The 22,961-nt window shown below is 37.9% G+C and overlaps 1 protein-coding gene and 1 long non-coding RNA gene across 2 annotated transcripts in view; both read left to right on the plus strand.

Annotated features, from left to right (window-relative positions):
* NALF1 (NALCN channel auxiliary factor 1) overlaps positions 1–22,961 on the plus strand; it is a 428,526-nt gene that overhangs the window by 209,929 nt on the left and 195,636 nt on the right. The gene's annotated exons all lie outside the window — the stretch shown is intronic.
* Positions 7,148–9,629, plus strand: LOC117666119 (uncharacterized). Its single transcript, XR_004591632.3, has 2 exons — positions 7,148–8,607; positions 9,175–9,629. It is a non-coding gene; the product is annotated as an uncharacterized LOC117666119 (long non-coding RNA).

Below are 22,961 nucleotides of genomic sequence, written 5' to 3' on the forward strand. Positions count from 1 at the left end.
CGATTCCTTTGATGAATCAATGCAGTTCAAATCGGTGATCTGAATCCATCAATTCATTGAAAGCATGCATGCCCCTTTGCAAAAATCCATTACATTTCTAACTGGATTCAGAAGAACTTACTTTGCTTAATAAAATCAATGTATGGATATGGAAGCAGTAAAAGTCATACTTTTATTAAGATTTACTACTAGAAAAGTTAGATGTACTTCAAAGATCTTCCTGGGGGCTGATTCTGAACAGATACGATAAATATTAAATGCTTTCTGTGTTAGAAGTTTCAGAGAAAAGTTATAAACAGTAAAAGAGAGGGGAGACAATTGCCATAATTTTTGAAAAAACAGTGGAATTTTGGGAAAAAATAAATTTTAATTAAATAAGAAGAGCATCTTCTACCTAAAGTCATCATCAGATTCTGTACCAGTGCCAATACTGTGAAACAGCTTCCTGACCATCTCTATTAATAATGTTTTGGAGCCATTTAAAGACGGAGCCATCTTTATTTTCTGTCTATATTGTTCATTGTTCTATTTGGGTCATCATGGTTTACTATTTAATGGATATTGTACTGTGAATATTTTACTTGATTTTCATTGTCCATGAAACTGCCAAACAGAACTAGTTTGGTGTAATGTTAAGACATCAGGCTAGAAACTGAGAAACTAGTCCCACAGAGCCAGCTTGGTAACTTTGGGCCAGTCTCTCTGTCAGCCCTGGGAAGGAAGTAATGGCAAACCACTTCCAAAATTTTCCCAAGAAAACCACAGGGACTTGTCAACCATATCCTTAGCCTGGAGGACTAATGTCCACTGAAAGTCATTGTTTTATCTAACATACATCCATTGTATTTTCTATTAAAATCTGAGGAAGGGACTTGAGAGTAATCTGAAAGTACTGAAGTAGTAATAGCCAAATATTTACTAAGCAATCCATTCTTGATTTAGAATTTCTTCGCATGGTGGAGGGAGCTCCCTAATTTATATTAATTTAAACTGAGTGAGTACCACTCCTGGCTAATACTGCTTAGAATTATGTGCTGTTCTGTTAAAGTGCAGTTGAGTCCTTCTTATTCTGATTATTTTCATGTATAAATTTTCATGAAGCAGTTAGAGCCCTCTGCTGGCGTTAAATATACCTGGGTTGTTTGCTTTAGAATTTATGAGGGCATCAAGGAAGATGTATTTGTCAGTCATGTTTGATGCTTATATGAAGTATTTCACTGCTATCAGCCACTTCAAAGAGCTTGTCAAAAGTAGTTACTGCCCCAATAATAACTTGTATTGGAAGAATATTTATTTTTTCATATTGGCCATGTAGAATAACAGCACAAAGCAGTGGAAATTCAGAAGCTCTTCAAGCGTGAGAAGAATATCCATCCCTTAAATCTTCCTCATAAAAACCACCATCCAATTAGCATAAAACATATAAGCCATAATTGAAATCAAAAGCAAAAAAGAAAGGCAAGCAAAAGGACCCCAATGCCCACACATTGATCTCTGTGTGTTTGGGGTGTGTGTCAAACAAACCTCTGCAAATAAGTTGTTCCATGTTTATTTATTTGATTTATTCCTATCACTCAAGCTGGCCTCCATAGCGCTACCTCCTGTTTCAAATTTGAAAATCTGTGCCTGAAGATGGACTTTGACCTGAATCTCTGTGGTCATAGGCCAAATTCCTACCAACAATATTAGATATTTGGGGCATCACTAAGAAGGTCCACCTTTAGACTCCCATAATTTTCTCATAGGGTAGGGACCTACAGTATCCCACATCACCCCACCCCCCCAGTACCCACATAGGCAGACTTTCACAAGGGGAGGAATAATGGCTCTGAATAATGAGGAGCTCTGGTGGCTCAGCAGACTAAAGCATTGTTATTAACATCCACTCACATCTGCTGCCTGCAATTACTGCAAGTTCAAATCTCACCAGGCTCAAAGTTGACTCAGCCTTCCATCCTTTCTAAGGCAGGTAAAATGAGGACCCAGATTATGGGGGCAATAAACTGACTTTGTATAAAATATACAAAAGTATGAAGGCTATTGCTTAATGCATTGTAAGCCGCCCTGAGTCTCCGGAGAAGGGCGGCATATAAATCAAATTTAAAAAAAATAAAAAAATAATAGGAAACCCTGAACTGAAGGGTTTTCAAGGAATATATAGGCACATGGAATTGGATTTGGAAATCTGTTGGCAATGAATACAGCACCATAGTACAGTTGCTTGCTAAGGTGACTCACCTACCAGCTGTATTATGAATTAACAGCAGTTTCAAAGACAGTCAAAGATTCAGTAGATTATAGTACTATCATTTTATATTGTAAGGACTCTTAGGTCCCAGAAAGGCGATTACTGGCATAGTAACTGAAGCTGGGCAAAGGCTTCCAGAGTAGTGCCTGCAGTTGCTGCTCAAGTAAGACCCAAGTCTAGGCGAACACAAAATTGTAGACCTGCTTTTTGAGGGGAGTGCAATCCTGTTCCAAACTACTTTTAGATCTGGAATAAAACCAACTGTTTACATACAAGGATTACCTTCATCTTGTTGGGATTAAATTTAAGCTTGTGTTGTCCCAACTGGTCTCTGAGAGCCTTCAGATACCAAGAGACCTCTTCTACATCTCTGGTCTGTGTATAGTATATAATGAAGTATACACATGCATATGTGGTGATTAACCCACATCAATCTTTATTGAAGGTTAAAGGTTCTGGACTGTAATTTACAGTGCTGGTCCAGTGCAAATTGGTGGATGGATGTTTTGAAGCTTTCCAGTCACCTAGAACTGCAGCTTCCCAGTCTAAAAGTTAGAGAAAATGATGAACACAAAGTCACTTAGGTGGCTTCTGTGCCTAAAAAATCTTGGGTCACCTACATTCTACTCATGGTGGGTTGCTACCAGTTCGCCACGGATCTGGCGAACTGGTAGTGGTGGTGGGAGGCTCCATCCACCCACCTAGATGTCTCTGTGCATGTGCAGAAGCATCGTGTGCACACCCACGAGCGAACCGGTAGCGGCCAAAATTGAAACCCACTACTGATTCTACTCCAGTACCTAATCATCACACCATACTGCCTCTCATATTCATATAAGATTGTACGAGTGTGTTTCTATATTGTACATGCAGACACACAGACACAGACAGATATTTATGGAGATTCTCAGTCATCCAAGTCATGGTTGTCCCAAAGGTGCGAAAGGCAACTGAGCTTTCTTTGTTTTTCCTTGAAGACATTTTGCTTCTCATCCAAGAAGGTTCTTCAATTCCGATTGAATGGTGGAAGAATGGAAGGATTTAGATAAAATTCTCCACTATATGGCACAAAATATGACCACTCTTATTACCATGGTACAGGTTCAAACTTGGACAATAGCAGGGGGGAAATGCTCCCGGTTCGGACCGGCTCAGGAGAGTAGGTAGCGATGGCGGCGGGCAGTTCAGAGAACCGGTAGCAAAAATCCCTGCCCCCGCCCCCCATGCCCAGCTGAGCCGCGCGATCATCAGAGCCTTTATTTTCTTTAAAATGGCTCTGACGAGGCAAGCTCTGATGATCCCAGCTGAGTTGCCTGCTAATCAGCAACTCAGCTTGGATCGCCAGAGCCATGTAAAAGAAAAAAACTTTTTTCCTTTTAAATGGCTCTGACGATTGCTTACCTTAGCTGCTGGTCGCAACACCTTGCTGTAATCCCTGCAATCCATTGCATCAGCAAGCAACTGAATCTCTCTGCCTGCAATCAAGCAGGCAGGGAGTTGTGGACTTCAAATCCCAGAATTCCTCCGCCAGCAAAGCAAAGCTGGCTGAGGAATTCTGCGAATTGAAGTCTACAAGTCTTAAAGTTGCCAAGGTTGGAGACCCCTGTTCTATTGGATAAGTTTTTTTCCCCTTTGGGAGCTTTAAAAAAATAGTTAATTGGGGTTTTTTTAGTAGTTCTTTTTTTAGATCTAGCCATTTAAAGTTTAGGAAGTTTTAAATTTAGCTGCTTTTATATAAAAATAAATTAAAATAAAATAATATTTGTGCAGCTCTCTGAGATTTAGTGTGTTTCTGTAGTGTTTCACTCTAACTACACAAATACACAAAATCTCACAAAGCTGTATGTGGAATTTTGTGTGTGTAAAGTGTGAAAGTGGGTTTTTTGGGCTTTTTGTGGCTGTGTGAGGTTCCTGCTTGTTGCAGGTGCCATTTTGGGTCTAGCACAGCTGCTTTTACATTGTGGATGAGCCAGTTGTGTTGTGTTGTGTTGTGTTGTGTTGTGTGTGTGTAAAGTGTGAAAATTGTTTTTTTGGGCTTTTTGTGGCTGTGTGAGGTTCCTGCTTGTTTCAGGGGCCATTTTGGGTCTAGCACAGCTGCTTTTACATTGTGGGTGAGCCAGTTGTGTTGTGTTGTGTTGTGTGTGTGTAAAGTGTGAAAGTTGGTTTTTTGGGCTTTTTGTGGCTGTGTGAGGTTCCTGCTTGTTGCAGGAGCCATTTTGGGTCTAGCACAGCTTTTATATTGTGGGTGAGCCAGTTGTGTTGTGTTGTGTTTTGTAGTTTAAAAAGGGCAAAGAAGTGACATTGACTTGGCTACGCCCACCTGACCAACAAGCCACGCCCTCCCAGTCACCTTACCACCAAGCCCCGCCCACTAATTAAGTTCCGCCCACAGAACCGGTAGCAAAAAAAATTAGATTTCCCCCCTGGACATTACTATATGCTATCACATTCATGTTTTCTCTCTTTTGGACATGTTCCAGTCAAAATGCAAGAGTACAATTTTTGAAGTGGAATTGTATCTCAGTATGTCTATTTTTCAGGAAATCTATTTAGGTTGGTAAATCAACCTATTCATAGGGAAGTTTTTATCCTCAATGGCTGCCCTCAATTCTTCTCACCTGTTCTTTACTGCTGTAGCTACTTGTGGATTTCTCCTGGTAGCATTGTGCTTGTTAAAATATTATTAAATATTAAAATGTTAAAATATTAATAGGACTTTGTAGCCTTGAGAGAGTTAGCAGTTCTTCTGGCAGTTGTTATATGAAGACTCTGTGGTGATCACAGATGTCTCAGAGCAAATTTGAATCAGGAAGAGAAAAAAGTGGGTTTTCCCCCCCCTTGTGCCAATTCCCCTACTTAATCTCTCAATATATCACAGAGGAAAAAAAATATAATATTTGAATTCTTAAGGCCAAACAGTTTCTTGCCAACTAACAGCACATCAGAGGAGAATTAATTCAGGAACTAAATTTTGGGAAATGGGTCTTTAACATGCCTCTTCACAAAGAATATGAATAGACTAAACTCTGTATTTTTTTATTGCTTATAAAATATTTCCCTTCTAGCATTACGAAGATAGCACCATTCAGGATTGTGGGTCTTTAGTTAAAGCGGATACATATGTGCCTATAAAGATTTTTCTCCTAAATATATATATATACAATGATTGCATAAATGTCTGCACAAAAAAGATAATATTTGGGCAATATTAATGTATGTATTTCACATAATTTTGTCATAGAGAAATATGCAGCTTTAGATCATTTTCTTCAGGAAAATAAATGAACAAATATAAAGGTTTTGACTCTTTTACTTGGGTTCTCGTTATCTACCTTTAGGCTTTGTGTGGAGAATAGATCAGGATTTGGGTCATATTTATGCAGAAATATTGAAAATTCAAAAAGATTCACAAACATTTTTTTTTGTAAATGTTTTTTTTTATTTTTTCTCAAACATAAACATAAAATATAACTTTCAAGAATAGAGTTTCAATCCGGTCATAGATGGTTAACATGCTTACATTCTTTGATACGCTCTATTCCCCTTTTCCATAACATCTTTTTTTTAAAAATTTAAAACAATTTAAAATTTAAAACAGAGAAAGGAAAGAAAAGAAAAAAGAAAAAAAAAGAAAAAAAAAGAAAAACCAATCTAAACATAAAATTCTAACACATTCATCTAAACAAATCTAATATATCACTACAATTTTAACTTCAAATTAAATTTTAACTCCTTATCTCTGTATCTATATCTCATCAATTATCCAAATAATTATTAACAATATTCTAGTCTCTTGTTTTAGATATATACCTTACAATGTTATCACCAAAATTATCAAATTCAGTTTCAATATATCTCCATTTTGTTAAGATTTATAAAACACAATTTTATCAACATCTTAGTTACTTGACCCTTTTTATCAAATCAAAATGTCTTAGACTTTCCAATCTAATATCCCACATATTACACAGTTTTATCACAAAAACATATTACTTATTCCTTCTCCAAATTATCAACTCTTTTAAGATACCTAGTTTCTAGCATAATCTTCTCCCATACTCCCTCCAATGTTTGGCTGACTTCAGCGTATTTTATTTGGCTAATTTCTAGCATAATCTCCTCCAGAACTCCTTCCATTGTTTGGCTGATTTCCAGCATATTTTTCTCCAACTCTCCTCCTATTATTTGGCTGACTTCCAGCATATTTTATTTGGCTAATTTCTTAGCATAATCTCCTCCAGAACTCCTTCCATTGTTTGGCTGATTTCCAGCATATTTTTCTCCAACTCTCCTCCTATTGTTTGGCTGATTTCAGCATTTTGTTGGCTGATTTCCAGCATTTTATGTTGGCTGATTTCCAGCATAGTCTCCTTCAACTCTCCTGCCATTGTTTGGCTGATTTCCAGCATTTTAATTATTTTCCCACTTATTTCCTCCGAGTCTCTAACTCTTATCTAGTTAGTATCCTTCACCTCATTATTTTGTTTTTCCCTTGCATCATAATTATCTATTTAATCTTGTCTCAGCATATTCATCAAAGTTAATTCTCATTATGTTTCATAATAATCATCATTTCCCATATTTGTTAAATTAAATCACAATTTATCTCTATCATCTGTGTATTTCATAGTTTCATTCAATAATATATTAATCAATCATAGTCAACAGTCTAGCTTTGTTTGCAAAATATAGTTAAGACATGTTACAACAAATAATAAATTTTCTTAAAGTTATCTCACATTAGTATACACTTCTCATTGTAATTTTTAACCATTTAGTACATAAATCCCTATTTCAATTGCCATTTATTATTTTTCCCTTTATTGTTAATCCAAAAAAAAAGAAAAGAAAAGAAAAGAACTCTTTAGGCTTTAAAACATTACATACAATTTAGTTACATTTAATTTAAATCTATTTTATTTCTTCTTTTTCCTGTCTGTCCATGTGTTCCACTTCAAAGTTCATCTATTCAAATTAAAAGTTCTGTATATCACTTTAGTGCTCTTATAAATGTCTGCTTCAAACATGATGTCTTCACTTCCTGTCTTTGTTCATGTACCACACCTTCTTTTTGCTAAGTCTGTAAGTTTCCATTATAGAAAAAGTCCTGGTTCTTTCTTCTTAAAATCACCCAAAACAGGATAGAAATTTCCAAAATCCATTAGTCCAAAATTAATTCCAAAGTAGTCATAATAATCCAAAATAGAAAGCCAATTGGGATATTCCTTTTCCAAGCAGAAAATAAAATCTCTTCAATCCACTTTCCTGTTTAGTCACCGCAGACTTCATGGCAACTTTGTAACCACCCATCTGTCAATCTTCATTAACTTCATTAAATTTCACTGGTTTAAATTCCCAAGAAATTATTTCTTCAAACCACTCCAAAAAATAGAAATAAAAAGTCCAATTTTCCAAATTATTAAGAACAAGTTTTTCTAAGCCAATTTAATTACTGCAAAGTTTGTCTCGGGGCTCCATTTTTTTTCTCCTTTCTTTTAAAACTTCAAGCCCCACGGATCTACAGCCGCTGTTTAAGGCTGGGGTCTTATTTTTTAAAAAAATATTCCAAGTAATCTTTATTGCCTGGGTTGGTGTCACTCACCCGGCTTTGAAACTCTTGCCCTTTCTTCTTCCTCCTGCCCGATCTTGTGTCCCGATCTGCCGCGGCTTCGTGGCAGCCGCCATGGCTGCCTACCCCCGCCGCCGACTTTGAGGATTCCCTCTGGCCTCTGAGGAGCTTGCCTGCTCCTCTTGGCCCACCGAGGCGCTCCTCTTCACCCCCCATCCCTGCAGGATGGGGGTCGGTCCGAAGACCGATCGGACAGCGGTTCGTCAGTCGGGGTTTCCGCGGGCTCGTTAGAGCCCGCTAATTCCCCGACTGTGGCGCCGCGGCTCCAGACCAGAAGTCCCAGATTCACAAACATTTAAGCACTACTATGTAGGGGAGAATCCAGTGGTAGGATTCAAATAATTGAACAACTGGTTCACCCAGAGTCAGGTTGACTGTCATGGGAGGCATGGCCTATCCCCGTTCTCCAGTTCTGCCGCACATGTGGGACAAGTCTTCCACAACAGGCAACCTGGCCCTGGGCGAACCGGTTGTTAAATTTCCACCCTTTGCCAAAAGGCTGTTTCCCAGGCTTGTTTGCACATTGGTTTCACCGCTGTTTCAGCTTTCTGGACTGCTCCTTTAAGAGCTGAGGTATCCAAGGAATGAGGAGGGAGGGTTACCATAGAGACAAGGAGTTGATGCTCCTGAGAGCTCATGCGGGAAGGTGAAGAATTGGGAAGTGGAGAGAGGGATTTCCCCTTCCCCATGGAGTTGCGTGCAGGGGGTGTTGGTCAGCCTACGAGCAAAAGTAAGAGGGGGGGGAGGAATTAAGTTGGCAGCAAAACTGGGCCCAATGTAGGGGAGATTGCAGGGTTAGTTTGGCCAGGCAAATTATTACCCCTCCTCGCTATCAAAGTGGATCCTGGGTACTGCGCTGTGCTGCAATGGAAAAATGGATAGTGGAGCGGCTGGCATGAGGGAAGGAGGAGGAGCAGGGAGAAGAATGAGGAAAAGTGGCCTGTTTCCCTCACACCAGCCGCTCCATTGCCCATTTCTCCATTGTAGCACAGCGTAGCACCTAGGATCCACTTTGATAGTAGGGGTGGGTGTGGGTGGGTAATTTAACAACTGGTTTGCCTGAATCCCACCACTGGGAGGATCCTATTAAGTCAACTGTGAAGAATAGGTTCAAAACATTATTACTAAAATAGTGGGTTTGGGTTTTTTTTATTTCTTACCTTGCTAATTACCTGATTGGGTAGTGTCCTGCTAGAAGGAGGTTTGGCGGGATGGCAGATATTAGGAAACAAATGGCGTTAACTGGCTGTTACAAAAAAAAAAAAAGGAGAAACTTTTTTCTTTTCTTGTCTGCAAGTTGTCCAAAGTTCTGGAAGAACACTCACCTCCCAAAAATACATGTTAAATGCAAGACAGAAGAGCCAATACTGTTAATTTCCATGCATCTTCCTCTAGAGGATTCATTTTCTGGAGAAGTTTCAAGAGACAACAAAGGTGACTCTAGCTTCTGTATAACAGAGTGGGCCTCTGCAAATATAAACTGTTCGAGTCTGTCCTTCAGCTTTCTACTATTAACAATGTCTAACCCTGCTTAACTTTTTCAGTCAAGATCCACCAGCTGTTGCAACCTAATTAGGCAAAGGTAAAGTTCCTGAAATAAATATGATGTTACTGAGTTATGCATGCAGATAGACAGGGAATTTTTTCATTATCATCATGAACAAGAACAAAAATTCTGAATTAATTCAGGTGTGTCCAACCTACGGCCTGTGTCATGCAGTGCCACAAGATAATAAAAATATAAAAAATAAAGGAACTTCTAATTTATATACACTAACTATGTATTTTATATTCAGCCCAAGAAAATTCCTCTTCACTCATTGTGGCCCAGGCAAGCCAAAAGCTTGGAAAACCATGAATTAATTCATGGGTTAGTACAACACAACAACTACCAGTAAGGCTATGAATTATAGGCTGAACATTCTGAGTAGTTTTCAGATGCAGCCTTCTATGCAATCCATTGTAATAGTCTAATTATGACTTCACTTAAATTTGTCATACTAGCAGGCCCAAAAGAGCCACAGACTGACTGCCACATTTCTCATGACTACCTTCGGGGAATTTGCCAGGAATAGAACCACAGTGCTTTCTGTTCAAGAGAGTCTAAAATTATAAATAAACTTCTAAAATGGAGAAGATCCATTTCAGAAAGTAATGGCTGCATTAAGAATGATAGCTTTATCTAAAAAATGAATTTCTGGTTTCAGTATTTTGAGCAACGTATATCAAAGATCCCTGCACTTTAAAGATGAAGATGCAATAAAGCAAAAACCCTGCCATCTACTTATTTAAGAAAAATCTTATTCATTCTGCCAACTTTTCAATGTGGTTTTCACACACCATTGCTTAGTGTTAGTGAATAATTTATAGATGAGTATAATTTCAGCCTGTAATTCAAACTGCTGTGCAATGTCAGGTTTTGTGTAGATCTTTTTGTTAGAAGAAAATATGACTTATAGTTTGCTTGTCTTTTCTCTGCCCCCACTACTGAAAAAAAAGACAAAAGCAATATTTTATTCCCACAACGTTTTTCTCCTCTCCAGTGCCTGCTCAGCTGTAGACCTATATCAACTTCAGTACAATATGTCAAGTACAGGTGCCAGGCAATAGGGTTATCTTATTTCCACTTGTTCCCTCCAGGTTTGTTTATTTAATCAGAGGAACAACAGCAGTTCTACAGTGAAATGAGCCATTTACTTGCATAAATTAAACAGCATGGGCAGGAAAAAAAAAGATTTATTGTACCTTGTCACACAATTCAGGACTCATTGTGATCTGTTCACAGCACCACTTCATTATCTAGTTGGGATTCTTACAGAATTTCGGCTCATATATTAAACCATGGTATCAGTCAGTTTTTATCCTCAGTCTTACGAATTGTTAGATCCACTCATATACATTATAATCTGAACTATGTTTTTGTATATAAATTTGTGTCAGTGCTAAAAAGTGCCTGCATGCTGCTTAGAGCTGTAGTGATCTTTAATCCTTTAATATTAATATTTAATATCCTGCGTGAGCTGCATTGGCTTCCAGTGGTCTTCCGGGTGCGCTTCAAGATGTTGGTCACCACCTTCAAAGCGCTCCATGGCATGGGACCTGGGTATTTGCGGGACCGCCTTCTGCCGCCGATAGCCTCCCACCGACCAGTACGCTCCCACAGAGAGGGACTCCTCAGGGTGCCGTCAGCCAGGCAATGTCGGCTGGCAACCCCCAGGGGGAGGGCCTTCTCTGTGGCAGCTCCTGCCCTCTGGAACGATTTGCCCCTGGAGATACGAAGGATATCGGATCTCCGGGTTTTTCGCCGTGCCCTAAAAACTTTTCTTTTCCATTAAGCAGGGCTGGCGTGGAAACCCCCCCCCTTTTTTTAGTCTTTTTAACTTTTTAAATTGTCAAATGGGTTTTGGTTTTCAATGTTTTAAATTTTTGGGCCACAGTTATTTAATTCTTTTAATAATTTTAAATTTTGTATTGATATGTGTTTTAATTCTGGCTGTGCACCGCCCTGAGTCCACTTGGAGAAGGGTGGGATATAAATTGAATAAATAATAAATAAATAAATATTGTCTTCAGAAGTTGAGGGTGGTCCATCACTGAAGGCTTTTAAAAAGCCAGTTGTCTGGAATGATGTATGGTCTCCTGCTTGCTTGGGGGTTGGACTAAAAAACCTCCAAGGTCCCTTACTTTCTGTTATTCTGATAATGTGCTGTCCCAAAATACAGAAATGATGCCATACTATCATTCTAAATCTAGTAAGTAACTTCTATGAAAGCAGGTACAAATGTATGAAATTTTGAACCATAAACACAAAAAAAATTATGTCCTGTTTCTGTTGGCATATCAGCTGATTTAAATTATGGAGTTCTTGGTGTTTTTTGAGCTTGGTTGTTTTCTTGAAGACGTTACATTACCTAACTAGATAACATCGTAACCACACTGACTGTGAGTGTGAAGAAGCTGCTCCATCAGAAACTGTGGAATGTCAGCCTCAGGAGACACAAAAGCAAGAATTACCTGAAACCAAAAAAACCTAAATCCAATCTGAGCAGCTGAAATAGTCAGATAAGGTCACCAAGCCCACACACCCTGCAAGTAGAGTGGGACAGAGACATTCTATGAGATTCCTTATAATCACAGAAGTAAATCTTCTGATTAAAGACAGCTGGCTGCAGCCTGCTTAAGAGGCAGATCTGACCAATGATCCTTTATTGCTGAGCACATTGTAAGCCGCCCTGAGTCTTCGGAGAAGGGCGGCATATAAATCAAATTAAAAAATAAATAAATAAATAAAAAAAAAATATTGGAATCAACCAGCTGCTCTCCAGCTATTGTGTGATGTTCTTGTGGATTTTGCTTGTGAAATTCTGACCTTTGATCTGGCTAACCTACCATGATCTGACTCTTGGAAATTTGGACTGGATTTTGACTATTCTTCTGTGCGCTTCTGTTAAAAGCAAAACCGCCCAGACAAGCTTCTTTCAGAGACTCTGTTTTGGTTTGCATTTCTTGTCTGATGTTATCTTGAGTAAACTGCTGATTTCCATAGCAACTATGTGTGAATGTGTATTTGAAGCAAAACATTCAAAGAACAGCAAGGACTCCACAGTTCAATCCTAAACTACATGTAGTCTCTTCTATTGGATTTAAGCTATGTCCAGCAGCATCCAACTCTTGAAAAATTAGGATGTCATTTTAAAATAACACCACATTTAAATGCTCTATTCCTTTCTATGTCACTTTTTTTTGATGAAAATCTTTATTCAATAACTTGTTGTTTTAAAAATATGTTCATATTTCAATTTGGAATGAATTAGAACATTTTAAAATTCAGTATTATTTATTTAAAAAGATTATTTTTAAATTATTATTATTTAGCTTGCATTTGAAAGATTGGTTATATAGCTGCTGTTGCAGATGCCTCTAAATGAAAATATATACATACTTTGAAACACATTGAACAAGCATGATAAATATCATTTTTAAAAATTGCTTTCACTTTTTCTGTTTCTCTTTCTGATTCTGTCTGATATATTTTTTTCTTAATGCCAAGTTATTCAAGCAAGCTGGTTCTAATAGGCTCATAAATAAAATATATGAGAAGCCATGTTTGTGGATTTCCTTTTAAAAAATGAAGTTATTAATGTGTTAATCTAATGACTTTTTCTTCCAGAAAGCTATGGATAGATTGAATAATGTACTTTTCTGCTTCTTCAAAATGATTGGTGATTTGTATTTTGGCTACTACTATTGCACAATAGCCCTGCTAAAAAAAACCCATACTTATTAAATCTACTAACAATATTCAAGGCTTGAAGTGAATTTTTTTTTGTGATGCTCAAAAATCTTTAGTGTGACTTTTCTCAAAACATAATTATACGTTAAAAAAATCTTGGACAAGAATATACCAAATATCTAAATCTAGAAGTGGCAGCTTTTAGCTTTATAGAGCAGCTGTTGTACGATACTGAGTTTCTCTTAGAACTATGAATTGGAATGCCTTGAAAATAGGGAGTTTTCTCAGAGTCCATCAGGTATAAATATTTTCATTGGCCTCGGAAGCTTGTAGATAAGATTTTGCCCATCTCCATCATTAGATTATTTAGTAAAAAAACAAGTAGAAAACCCCCAGACAAACACAACGGAGATCAAATCTTCTGGAAATATTAAAATATTCTAACTTTTCCAGAAAGATTTAGCAAAATGCTTCTCCATTTTACATAGAAAATGGAGAAACTTTGAATACTTGACTTTCTCCTTGATCAAAATTCACTCTGAATAATAAGGCTGATGGATGAACATAGTGGATATTCATTGTGTCAAGAATGTTTCAGGATCTCTCTTGCAATGTATCATTCTAGGTAATATATAATAAAATATTTTTTTTCTAATTTTGATCATATGTACCTATTTTTATTCTAATTAATAAAGGGCTCTGAGGGATAGTCCAGATAATAAAGTACTTCTTGCTGCAAACAAACTTTAACTACCATGTTTCCCTGAAAATAAGACATGTCCGGATAATAAGCCCAATCGGGCTTTTCAGCGCATGCAATAATATAAGCCTCCCCCCCCCGCAAAATAAGCCCACCACCAACTACTTACACGCATGCGCAGCCGGTCCCATTTCCTCTGGTTGCTTGCCACACAACCAAAATGAGTTGAGGGAGGGAAGGGGTGGACATGCCCTCCCCTCCCTGTTCTTCACACTGGCTGAGCGGCCCAATATGTCCCACCCCACTCCAATGGCAACAGCAGCCTGGCTGCTTCCCTTCCCTGCCATCTCTTTATCGAGAGGGGTGGCAGGTGGGGTGGGGGAGAAGCAAGACACGTGGAGCTAGATGTGACTCCCCTTGCCATCTCTTCTCAATCCCCCTTGCCGGGCATGCAAGGGCTCCTGCCCCTTGCTTAGCCACCTGCCCTTTTTAGGGATGCAATTTGGGTGAGGTGGGCGAGAAGTGGGACGCAGGTCTTACCTTTCAAGCTCCGTCACTTTCCTTGCCGTGGTGTCCAGGGAAACATGCTGTAAAAGAAAACCTTCTCATGAGTTCAATCAAACTTATCGCATGAGTGGTCCCATTGCGAACCGGTAGTAAAGATAAGTAGAACCCACCCCTGAAAGGAATCCCATTCAAGTTCTAAACATTTTTGGCAGTGAAACAAGCTTTTATCTCCCAGTCTCTAATTTGTCATCCAAATCCCATTCATTCCTTTATTGTTTAAAGGGATGCTTTTGATTTTGCCTTGGAAGTGATTCTCCTCCAGGGAATTGATGACTTAATGCAAGATTTCTTGCCTTATGTCTTTTATTCTAGACAGCTGCCACTTGCTGAAAGAAACTTTGATGTTATTAACAAGGACCACTAGCAATGAAAGATACTTTTCAACAATTGCTATTGCTGAGCACATTGTAAGCCACCCTGGGTCTTCGGAGAAGGGCGGCATATAAATCAAATTAAAAAAAAAAAATTGAAACATTTTTTGGAACTGTTTAAGATTAGACTGATCAGAAAATCTGAAATTACCCTAAGCTTTGCAGAAACTCATACAACATCATTTTTCTCATCATTTGACTTTTATGTTATAAAAGTCAATAGCTTTCACAATGGGCAAATGTATATACTTTCCTGCAATTCTGACTATTTTGTTCCTCATAACTCTCTTCTCATGAGCACCAGTGTAAATATACAATTATGGTGCTGGACAAAGAACTAGAAGATCTAGGTTGCAATCCTCTATTTGGTATGGAGACCAGCTGATGACCTTCAGTCATTCATTCCACTCAGCTACAATCAGTGGGTAGAAAAAGAGTTCCGTATGGCTATGTTGAAGAAGGATATCATTCTCTGCTGGTCTGTGCTCACAGTTTTCTCACAGGTCTGAGCTCACAAGTATTTGAGGAATATTCACAGATAGTTTGTACATCGGTTTTTTTTTTCATTTTTGAGGGAAAGGAATCCTTTTTCTCCATTTCAAAGTGATGCTTAGTATGGCCTAATCAAAGAAAAACAATATATTTCTCTTCAGGCACAGAGCCTGAATAATTTAGTTAATTAATGCAGTTTCACAGTAGCATAGAAAATTGTAATTATACTCAAGCAATTTCTTAAATTTAGCACTCATTTCTTTCTATCGTCCGTTGTTTTACCTGCCTTGGTCACTAAAAACAAAACAATACAATACTTAAAAGTGACTTCTAGCATGTATTCTTCAGAAGTGGTCATTGTGTATGCAGCTTTGATCAGAACAGAGAGAATTATGCAGAAGCACTGGGAAACTTTACTACAAAGAATGCTTTTATTTCATTGAAACTCTCTTGGAGGAGATACTTCTAAATATATCCCCTTAAATGTATAAGATGGGAAAAGTTATTGATGCATATTAAAATTAAATAATATGCACAAAGCACGGCATGTTACTGGGATTTCTGAATATCTAGTCATGAGAAGGCACATAGAGTCTAAATATTTTGTTTTATTTAATATCCTTTTGTGTAATTATAGCTGAACACTTGTCTTAAAATACCTGTTAGGATTCATATGTAGTTACCTCCAGAAGTGAAGTACTGTTTTCATATCTAATCAAACATGTGGGTAGTGAACAAGAGTAGCAAGTTTTATTAATTTATTTGGATTAGTTTTACCTAGCTGGTTTTACCATCTGAAAGATAAAATATCTGATCAAAATTAACATTAGGAAGAGTAAAAGCCTTAGGATGGAATTCTATTTATTAAAGTTTACTGTCAGGTAAAATTTAATCAAGCATAATGTGGTACAGTTTTGTGATTATTTTTTTTAATTCAGGAGATGCAAGAAGCTGTGAAATTTAATGTTGCTTCCTACAGCTTAATTTTGTAATATGGTTTGTATAATTGCAGTTATACAACTGGATTCACGGTTAAATTTGGAAGATCATGTAACGACCGTGACTAGGGGGGCATTTGCCCAGGTTCGCCTGGTGCACCAGTTGCGTCCCTACTTGGACCGAGATGCCCTACGCACAGTCACTCATGCGCTCGTCATCTCTCGTATTGACTACTGCAATGCTCTCTACATGGGGCTGCTCCTGAAGACCACTCGGAGGCTTCAGCTGGTGCAGAATGCGGCTGGGTGGGTGGTGATGGGAGTGTCCCGACACTCCCATGTTACACCTCTCCTGCATGACTTGCATTGGCTGCCGGTTGCCCACCGGGTGAGATTCAAGGTGCTGGTGATTACCTATAAAGCCCTACATGGCCTAGGCCCAGGATATTTGACGGACCATCTGCAGCCAGCAACAGCTTCCCATCGCCCGGTGTGCTCCCACAGGGAGAGCCTACTCAGGGTGCCATTGGCCAGACAATGTCGGCTGGCGACCCCCAGGGAGAGAGCTTTCTCTGTGGGCGCACCCGCCCTTTGGAATCAACTCCCTCTGGAGCTCCAGGTGGCCCCCGACCTTCACTCTTTCCGCCGTGGGCTGAAAACTTGGCTATTTCACCTGGCTGCCTTGGACTGATGGGGGTTTTAATCTGGGTTTTATTGAATTTCTTAATTCTAACTTGGACTTCTGTTTTAATGGTTTGTCTGTTCTGTTTTAATTGTTGTGAGCTGCCCTGAGTCCTGTGGAGATAGGGTGGCATACAAGTCCCAACAAACAAACAAACAAACAAATAAACATTGCACTTGTATCTATGAATTGTATTGCATGCTATAATGTTTGAGAAAGACTTACTGTATTGTTCAAGTAAATACTAAGTATGTCTTGGGAGAAGTGTGTAACCCCTTTCCAAATGTGTTACTGGGAATGTCATTAAGCTCCAGCTATAAATGTGAAAACAGACCAGAATAGTCTGCAAAGCAGCTATGGGAACTTAGAGAAAGACAGGACTTCTTAGAGAAGATGTTTTTCATACTTGAGATTATGTATTATTTAATCACTATTTTAAAGGGTTTACGTAGCCCTGGTATCTTACTAGATGTTTTCCCACATTTGCCAATCATCACAATGGGACATACTGGAAAAATGGTTAATTTAGAATTTCAGTGAGAAATTCTATGTTATCCAGATGCTGAGCAATTTGAATATTAAAATGACCCATTCTCTGTAAGACTAATTTTGGAATGGTTCTTCTCCAAGGTTTATTAGATATTTATGTTTAGTTTTAATTGCACACACTTTTATTTCTTTAAGTTGTCTAAAGCTATTTGCTTATTTATAGAACTTAAAATGTTTGCCTTCTCCCTCACTACCCAAAATTTCAGTTATAAATCCCTTTTGTGAGCAGGCTATAGTGAATTAACATGATTAATGGCAAGTGCTGATTAAATAGGAAGAGCCATTCAGTTTGCTCTTTTGCACAAGAGAAGGTGGTAAAATATAAATCTCTTCATGACAGAGTCCTTTCAGTATCAGAATAGGAAAGACAATAATACAATACTTTCAAGCTAACAGGTCTTTAAAATCACTAATTAGAAAAAAAATAATGGAGGTGATTTTCAGAATCATCAATCACACAGTACTTCTAAAACAAACATCTGCAAATCCGTTATGATGACGGTGGAAGAAATAGCAACAAATTTCTAAAGACGGTGGAGGAGAATGAGAATGAAAGCACTTCATTCAGAAAATGGTACTTTGCTTCTTTTCTAGAATGTTTTTCCCCCTAAAGAATGTTATGAATTGGATTAACTTATTTAAAGAATAGTGGCAATGTTTAAAAATGTTTGAGAAAAAAGGTACTGTTTTTAAACAGACTTTTCTACTTTCTGTCATCAAGGAAGAAAAAGGATAAAAGTAAACTTCATTTCAAATGTAAAATAAAGCCCAAAGCAGTTTCTCATGTTCATGTATCCCAAAGGCCTGATGTCATTTGCTCATCCATTGGCATCTGTTGCATCTTTGGAAGGCTCACTGTGAGAGGGAGGAGGTTATACTAATATGTTATGCAAAGTTCTTGTCTTGTAATTCCTGTCTTCATAGGGAAATTTGCATATAAATCTGCATTAGAAGCTTATTTTTCAAAGACTTCCTGAAATATCCTGATAAACAGTGGAAAAAGAATGGAAGTTAGATTTGGAAGGATGGGGAACAAGTTGGAACTAAGGATGTATGGGTGAATTGTTGGTGGCAGTACCAGACTCAGAAGTACTTTGTGAAAGAGGAGAATATTTTTCATAAAGGACAAGTCTAGAATATGTAGATGCAGCACGAAGAGTCAGGTTTAGTGCTAACAATTCACTTTTTCAGGAGTGAGTTAGCTGTGCTGCTAGTAATGTCAGATAGATTGCTCCTGACTGTCAAGTATAATCAATACTCACAAATAGACTTACTCTTTAGATATCTTTTGACTCTTAAGAATTGGTGATAGGGAGATTGGTTGGCTATAAATTAAGTCTGCGATGCCTTACATTCTGTTCCTGAATCTGAGGATGGAATCTTTAGGAAACATGGAGATAAAAATATCTGATTTACAGAATAAACAATTCTATGTTATTATCACTATCAGATATCTTAATAAAAGGTTTTACTGAAGAAGCTGCCATTCCAAGGCAAAAGGTCGCTTTACAGCATCTCTTGACATGTACATGGTATCTTTCTGCAACCAAACACACGTTTTCCTAGAATTAATTAAAAGAATTAGTTGAACAAATTCACATGAGAATGCTGTACCAAACAGCATGACATTTTGTGCTTCAGACATTTTGTAAAATTTGAAGCAAAAACATCAGTACAACATGGGATTTCAAGAGAGGATTCCAGCATCTTCCAAGATTTGGCAATCGTGCAAATTTTGGACAATATTGTTATTACTTATTTTGGGCTGCCAGGGACTTACTGCAAAGCCCTTGCAAACTCTCATCATCCCAGGCAATAACTTGGGGGCTATTGTCTTAGAGTTAGACCATTGGCTAAGATCAGAAAGTTGGCCCTGATTTTATTGCGCATGGTTTGTTTGACAGTGTGCAACAATTTACAGCACTTTTTCATGTTTCATCTGTGACAACATTAAAAATTTGTATTCATTTGATAACTGTACTATTTTTAGGCCTCAGATCCATGGGTGAAATTTAGCAGGTTCTGACAGGTTCTGGAGAACTGGTACCAGAAATTTTGAGTAGTTCGGAGAACTGGCAAATACCACCTCTGGCTGGCCTAAGAGTGGGGTGGAAATGGAGATTTTGCATTATCCTTCCCCTGGAGTGGGGTGGGAATGGAGATTTTGCAGTATCCTTCCCCTGCCACGCCCACCAAGCCACATCACACCATAGCCACCAAGCCACGCCCACAGAACTGGTAGTAAAAAATTTCACCGCTGCTCAGATCTAAAGCAATTTTTTTCTTATTCTCAAATCTTCATGCTAGAAACATACATGCGATATATTCTCTGTGAATGTATTGTATGACTTACTGTAGACAATGAAATACTACAAAAGAAGAAAGGATTAAAGTAATGTTCCCTTGAATCACTTTATGTTTTTCAGACTGTGTGTGGGGTGCAGAAGTATAAAATTTCAGTGAAAGATTATTTTGTTTTCTGTAGATCTCCTAATGAGCTTTGGTAAAAATCCAGTTCCACAGCAAGATGCTTGCATTTTCAAATTGTGTCTGATTACAAGGAGAATTTTGATGGTTGGAAAAATAACTTCTCTCCAGGTTACATCACTCCTGCAGTGGGGTTCGTTTTATTTTGCCCAGGCTTAAGATTATGTTGGAGATATAATAAACAGCGTAAATGCTGCAGTGTCTATTGTTTCTTATATGTTCATTAACTTAGACCACATGACTTTACATTTTTAAAGATTGTCATCATGAAGAAAAATTAAATGAAAAACAGGATAAAAGCTAGATTTTAGAATTACCTAACCCCATACTGTGTTTGGAGGTATGTTGCCTACCCCGAAAAACATAATAAAGAACTATAAAGATAAACTGGTGCATAAACACCATCCTCGGAACGAAATGGGATGGTGGAAGAATTTTACCACCTACTTTAAAAATAGGCAAGCTTTGTTGTAAGAGTAGCTACAATATTATGAGCTGTGGGGGAGCAGTGGTTAGAATGCTGTACTGCAAACTACTTCTGCTGACTGCTAGTGTGTGTGCACTTCCGAACTAGTAGGGAAGGTAAGTAGATTTCACCCCTAGATACTACTAACCGTTTCTCCAAGGAAGACTTTGTTAAATGAGACCACACTGGTTGGAATGGACAGTTCTACAAAAATCTTGCTGCCCAAACTATAAAGCTTTATAAGTAAAAATGAACATTTTGAATTGCTTTCAGAAACCTACTGGTAACCTGTGCTGTGTCAGCAAGATAAATAACATGTGATCATAGTTACTGATGCCAGTGAATTAGCAGTCTGCTGCATTTTGCACCACATATTATTTCGGAGCAGTTTTTAAGGGTAGCTTCATATCTACCCTTGTGGTGATAAGGCCATGCATGAGTAACTGTTGTCAGAACTTCCCACCCCAGAAAAGACTGGAGTACATCAGCTGAACTTAAGCAAAAGACCACCTGGCTATGGCCTCTACAAGTGCAGTGTCCAATGTACTCAGTGTCCGATGCATCTTGCTGCAGTGTTCAATAACTGTCAGCCAATATTGATGGATTTCATACCATTTTTCCATTGTGGCAATATCCTGGTGAAACTTTTCACTACGTTTATCACTGACTGGACCTAGATGTTCAGGAAAGAAGTCCAACTGTGATGCAGAAAACGAATCTTCAATGACATCTTGCTCTTCATAGTCTTGTATGCTGTAAGAAGTTTGTCAATCAACTGAACATAGTTTGGTGCTCTGTAGTTGCCATCAACATCCTTGAATGCTTTCCAGGCAATTTTCTCTGACCTCACTATCAACCATTTGTCATTGATCACATGTTTGATTTGTGGATCAACAAAAATGCCTTTTTTAATCTTGGCGTCAGTTGCTCTTGGAAATATCTTTCTCAAATAACAAAAACCTTCACCTTCCTTGTCCACTGCTTTCACAAAATTTCTCATCGGTTCTAGTTTTATGTGAAGCAGAAGTAAAAATATCTTTGTCAGGTCAGCAAGTTGTTCGTGTCTACATTTTTCTATCCTGGAACACTGTCCTGGAATTCTTTCAGCGTGACCATTTCTTTTTAATGTAATGCAACTCGTATTGCATGGCTGTTCCTTTTGCGTATGTAACAATAGTATTTGGTATATCCGAGCTGCATTCTAAGTAGCAGACCCACTACTTTTAGACCTCCACAGATATTTCAGCTGCACTTGGTGTACTGGATGTGCTTCAACAACAGTTCCATGTTTTCGTCTGTTTCTTTCATGTGTGCAGCATAGCCATTGGGTACTGAAGGATGTACCTTGCCATTTGTAAAAACATAAGATTTCTATAAAATGGTACGTGATAGGTTAAATTACAGATTATTTTCGTGATTAGAAGCCCAATATCTGTAAGGTACATCCAAAAGTGTTCAGGAAGCAAAATCGTTGCTGAGTAGGGATCTCAGTCACTTTTCTCTTCATTCATGTTACACCAAATATACTTCATTTCTGAAACAGAAAAGCCATAAATGCTGGACCCTTTCCTTTTCTGAAAAATTACAACTACACAATATTATATTTAAAATGGTATACTTGAACTGTATAGTTTTCCACATGTGATAACTGTATACATTTTTATGAAATAATTGAATTAATTGCAGTAGGATTAATTTTAATCCCATTTTTACTTTTATCTAGCATGGTCTTTAAAACAGCTTTTTAATACCAAGTTTATTTGTGTCCTAGCATTAGTTTTAAGTCTTAGGGTTTGGTGTTGATGTGACCTGGATTTGGCTACATTTCCTTTTGTTTCCCTCATCTCATGGTTTTAATTTATTTGATTACTGTTCTTTGCACAATCCCGCTTCCTGCTGAAAGAAATAGCTTAATGGGTATTCATGTATTTAGCATTCCTGCTATTACAGTGCATAAGATTTCAGGCTTCATTTTCATAACTCCACATTATAGATGAGGAAAAAAAAAATCCACCTGAAACAATAAATAGTTATCATTAGTTACTTTAGCGAATACAGACCTAGAGTGATTATGGCAACCTTTCCCTCCTCCCAATATGATGGACTTAAATTCCCGTTATCCTCTACCAGCATAGTCAAAAAGATATTTCAAGGAGATATTTCATGTTAGACTGGACTGGTTATATTGTTTTATGTATAAACAAGATCAAATTACATAATGCAGCTGCCAAGAGGGTCCTTAGCTGATACACAAAATTCATTTAGTCCATTTAGAGCTTAAAAATTCTTATTTATTCATCTTCCTTAATTTTTTACACTGCATTCATTTAAAATGCAATTAGAAAAACATCTAATTACTGATGCCATTCTAGAAATCTCTTTAAAAAAAATATACTGAGCATTCTAATTCCAGATGTACTTTTGATTCTAAAAAGACCAGGAAAGAGAGAGAAATAATTTGGTATTCCAAGTTTTGTAGAGAACATTCTTTGCATCATCTGTGTCTAGTGATTTCCCTTTCTGTTTATAACCTGCTGTGTATTTAATTGGATTCACTCACTGTGAGTTTGTTCCCACATAAAGTTTGTCTCTATAGGCA

Source organism: Pantherophis guttatus, chromosome 5 (genome assembly GCF_059756535.1).
Source record: "Pantherophis guttatus breed Tessera chromosome 5, ASM5975653v1, whole genome shotgun sequence".
Classification (NCBI taxonomy): domain Eukaryota; kingdom Metazoa; phylum Chordata; class Lepidosauria; order Squamata; family Colubridae; genus Pantherophis; species Pantherophis guttatus.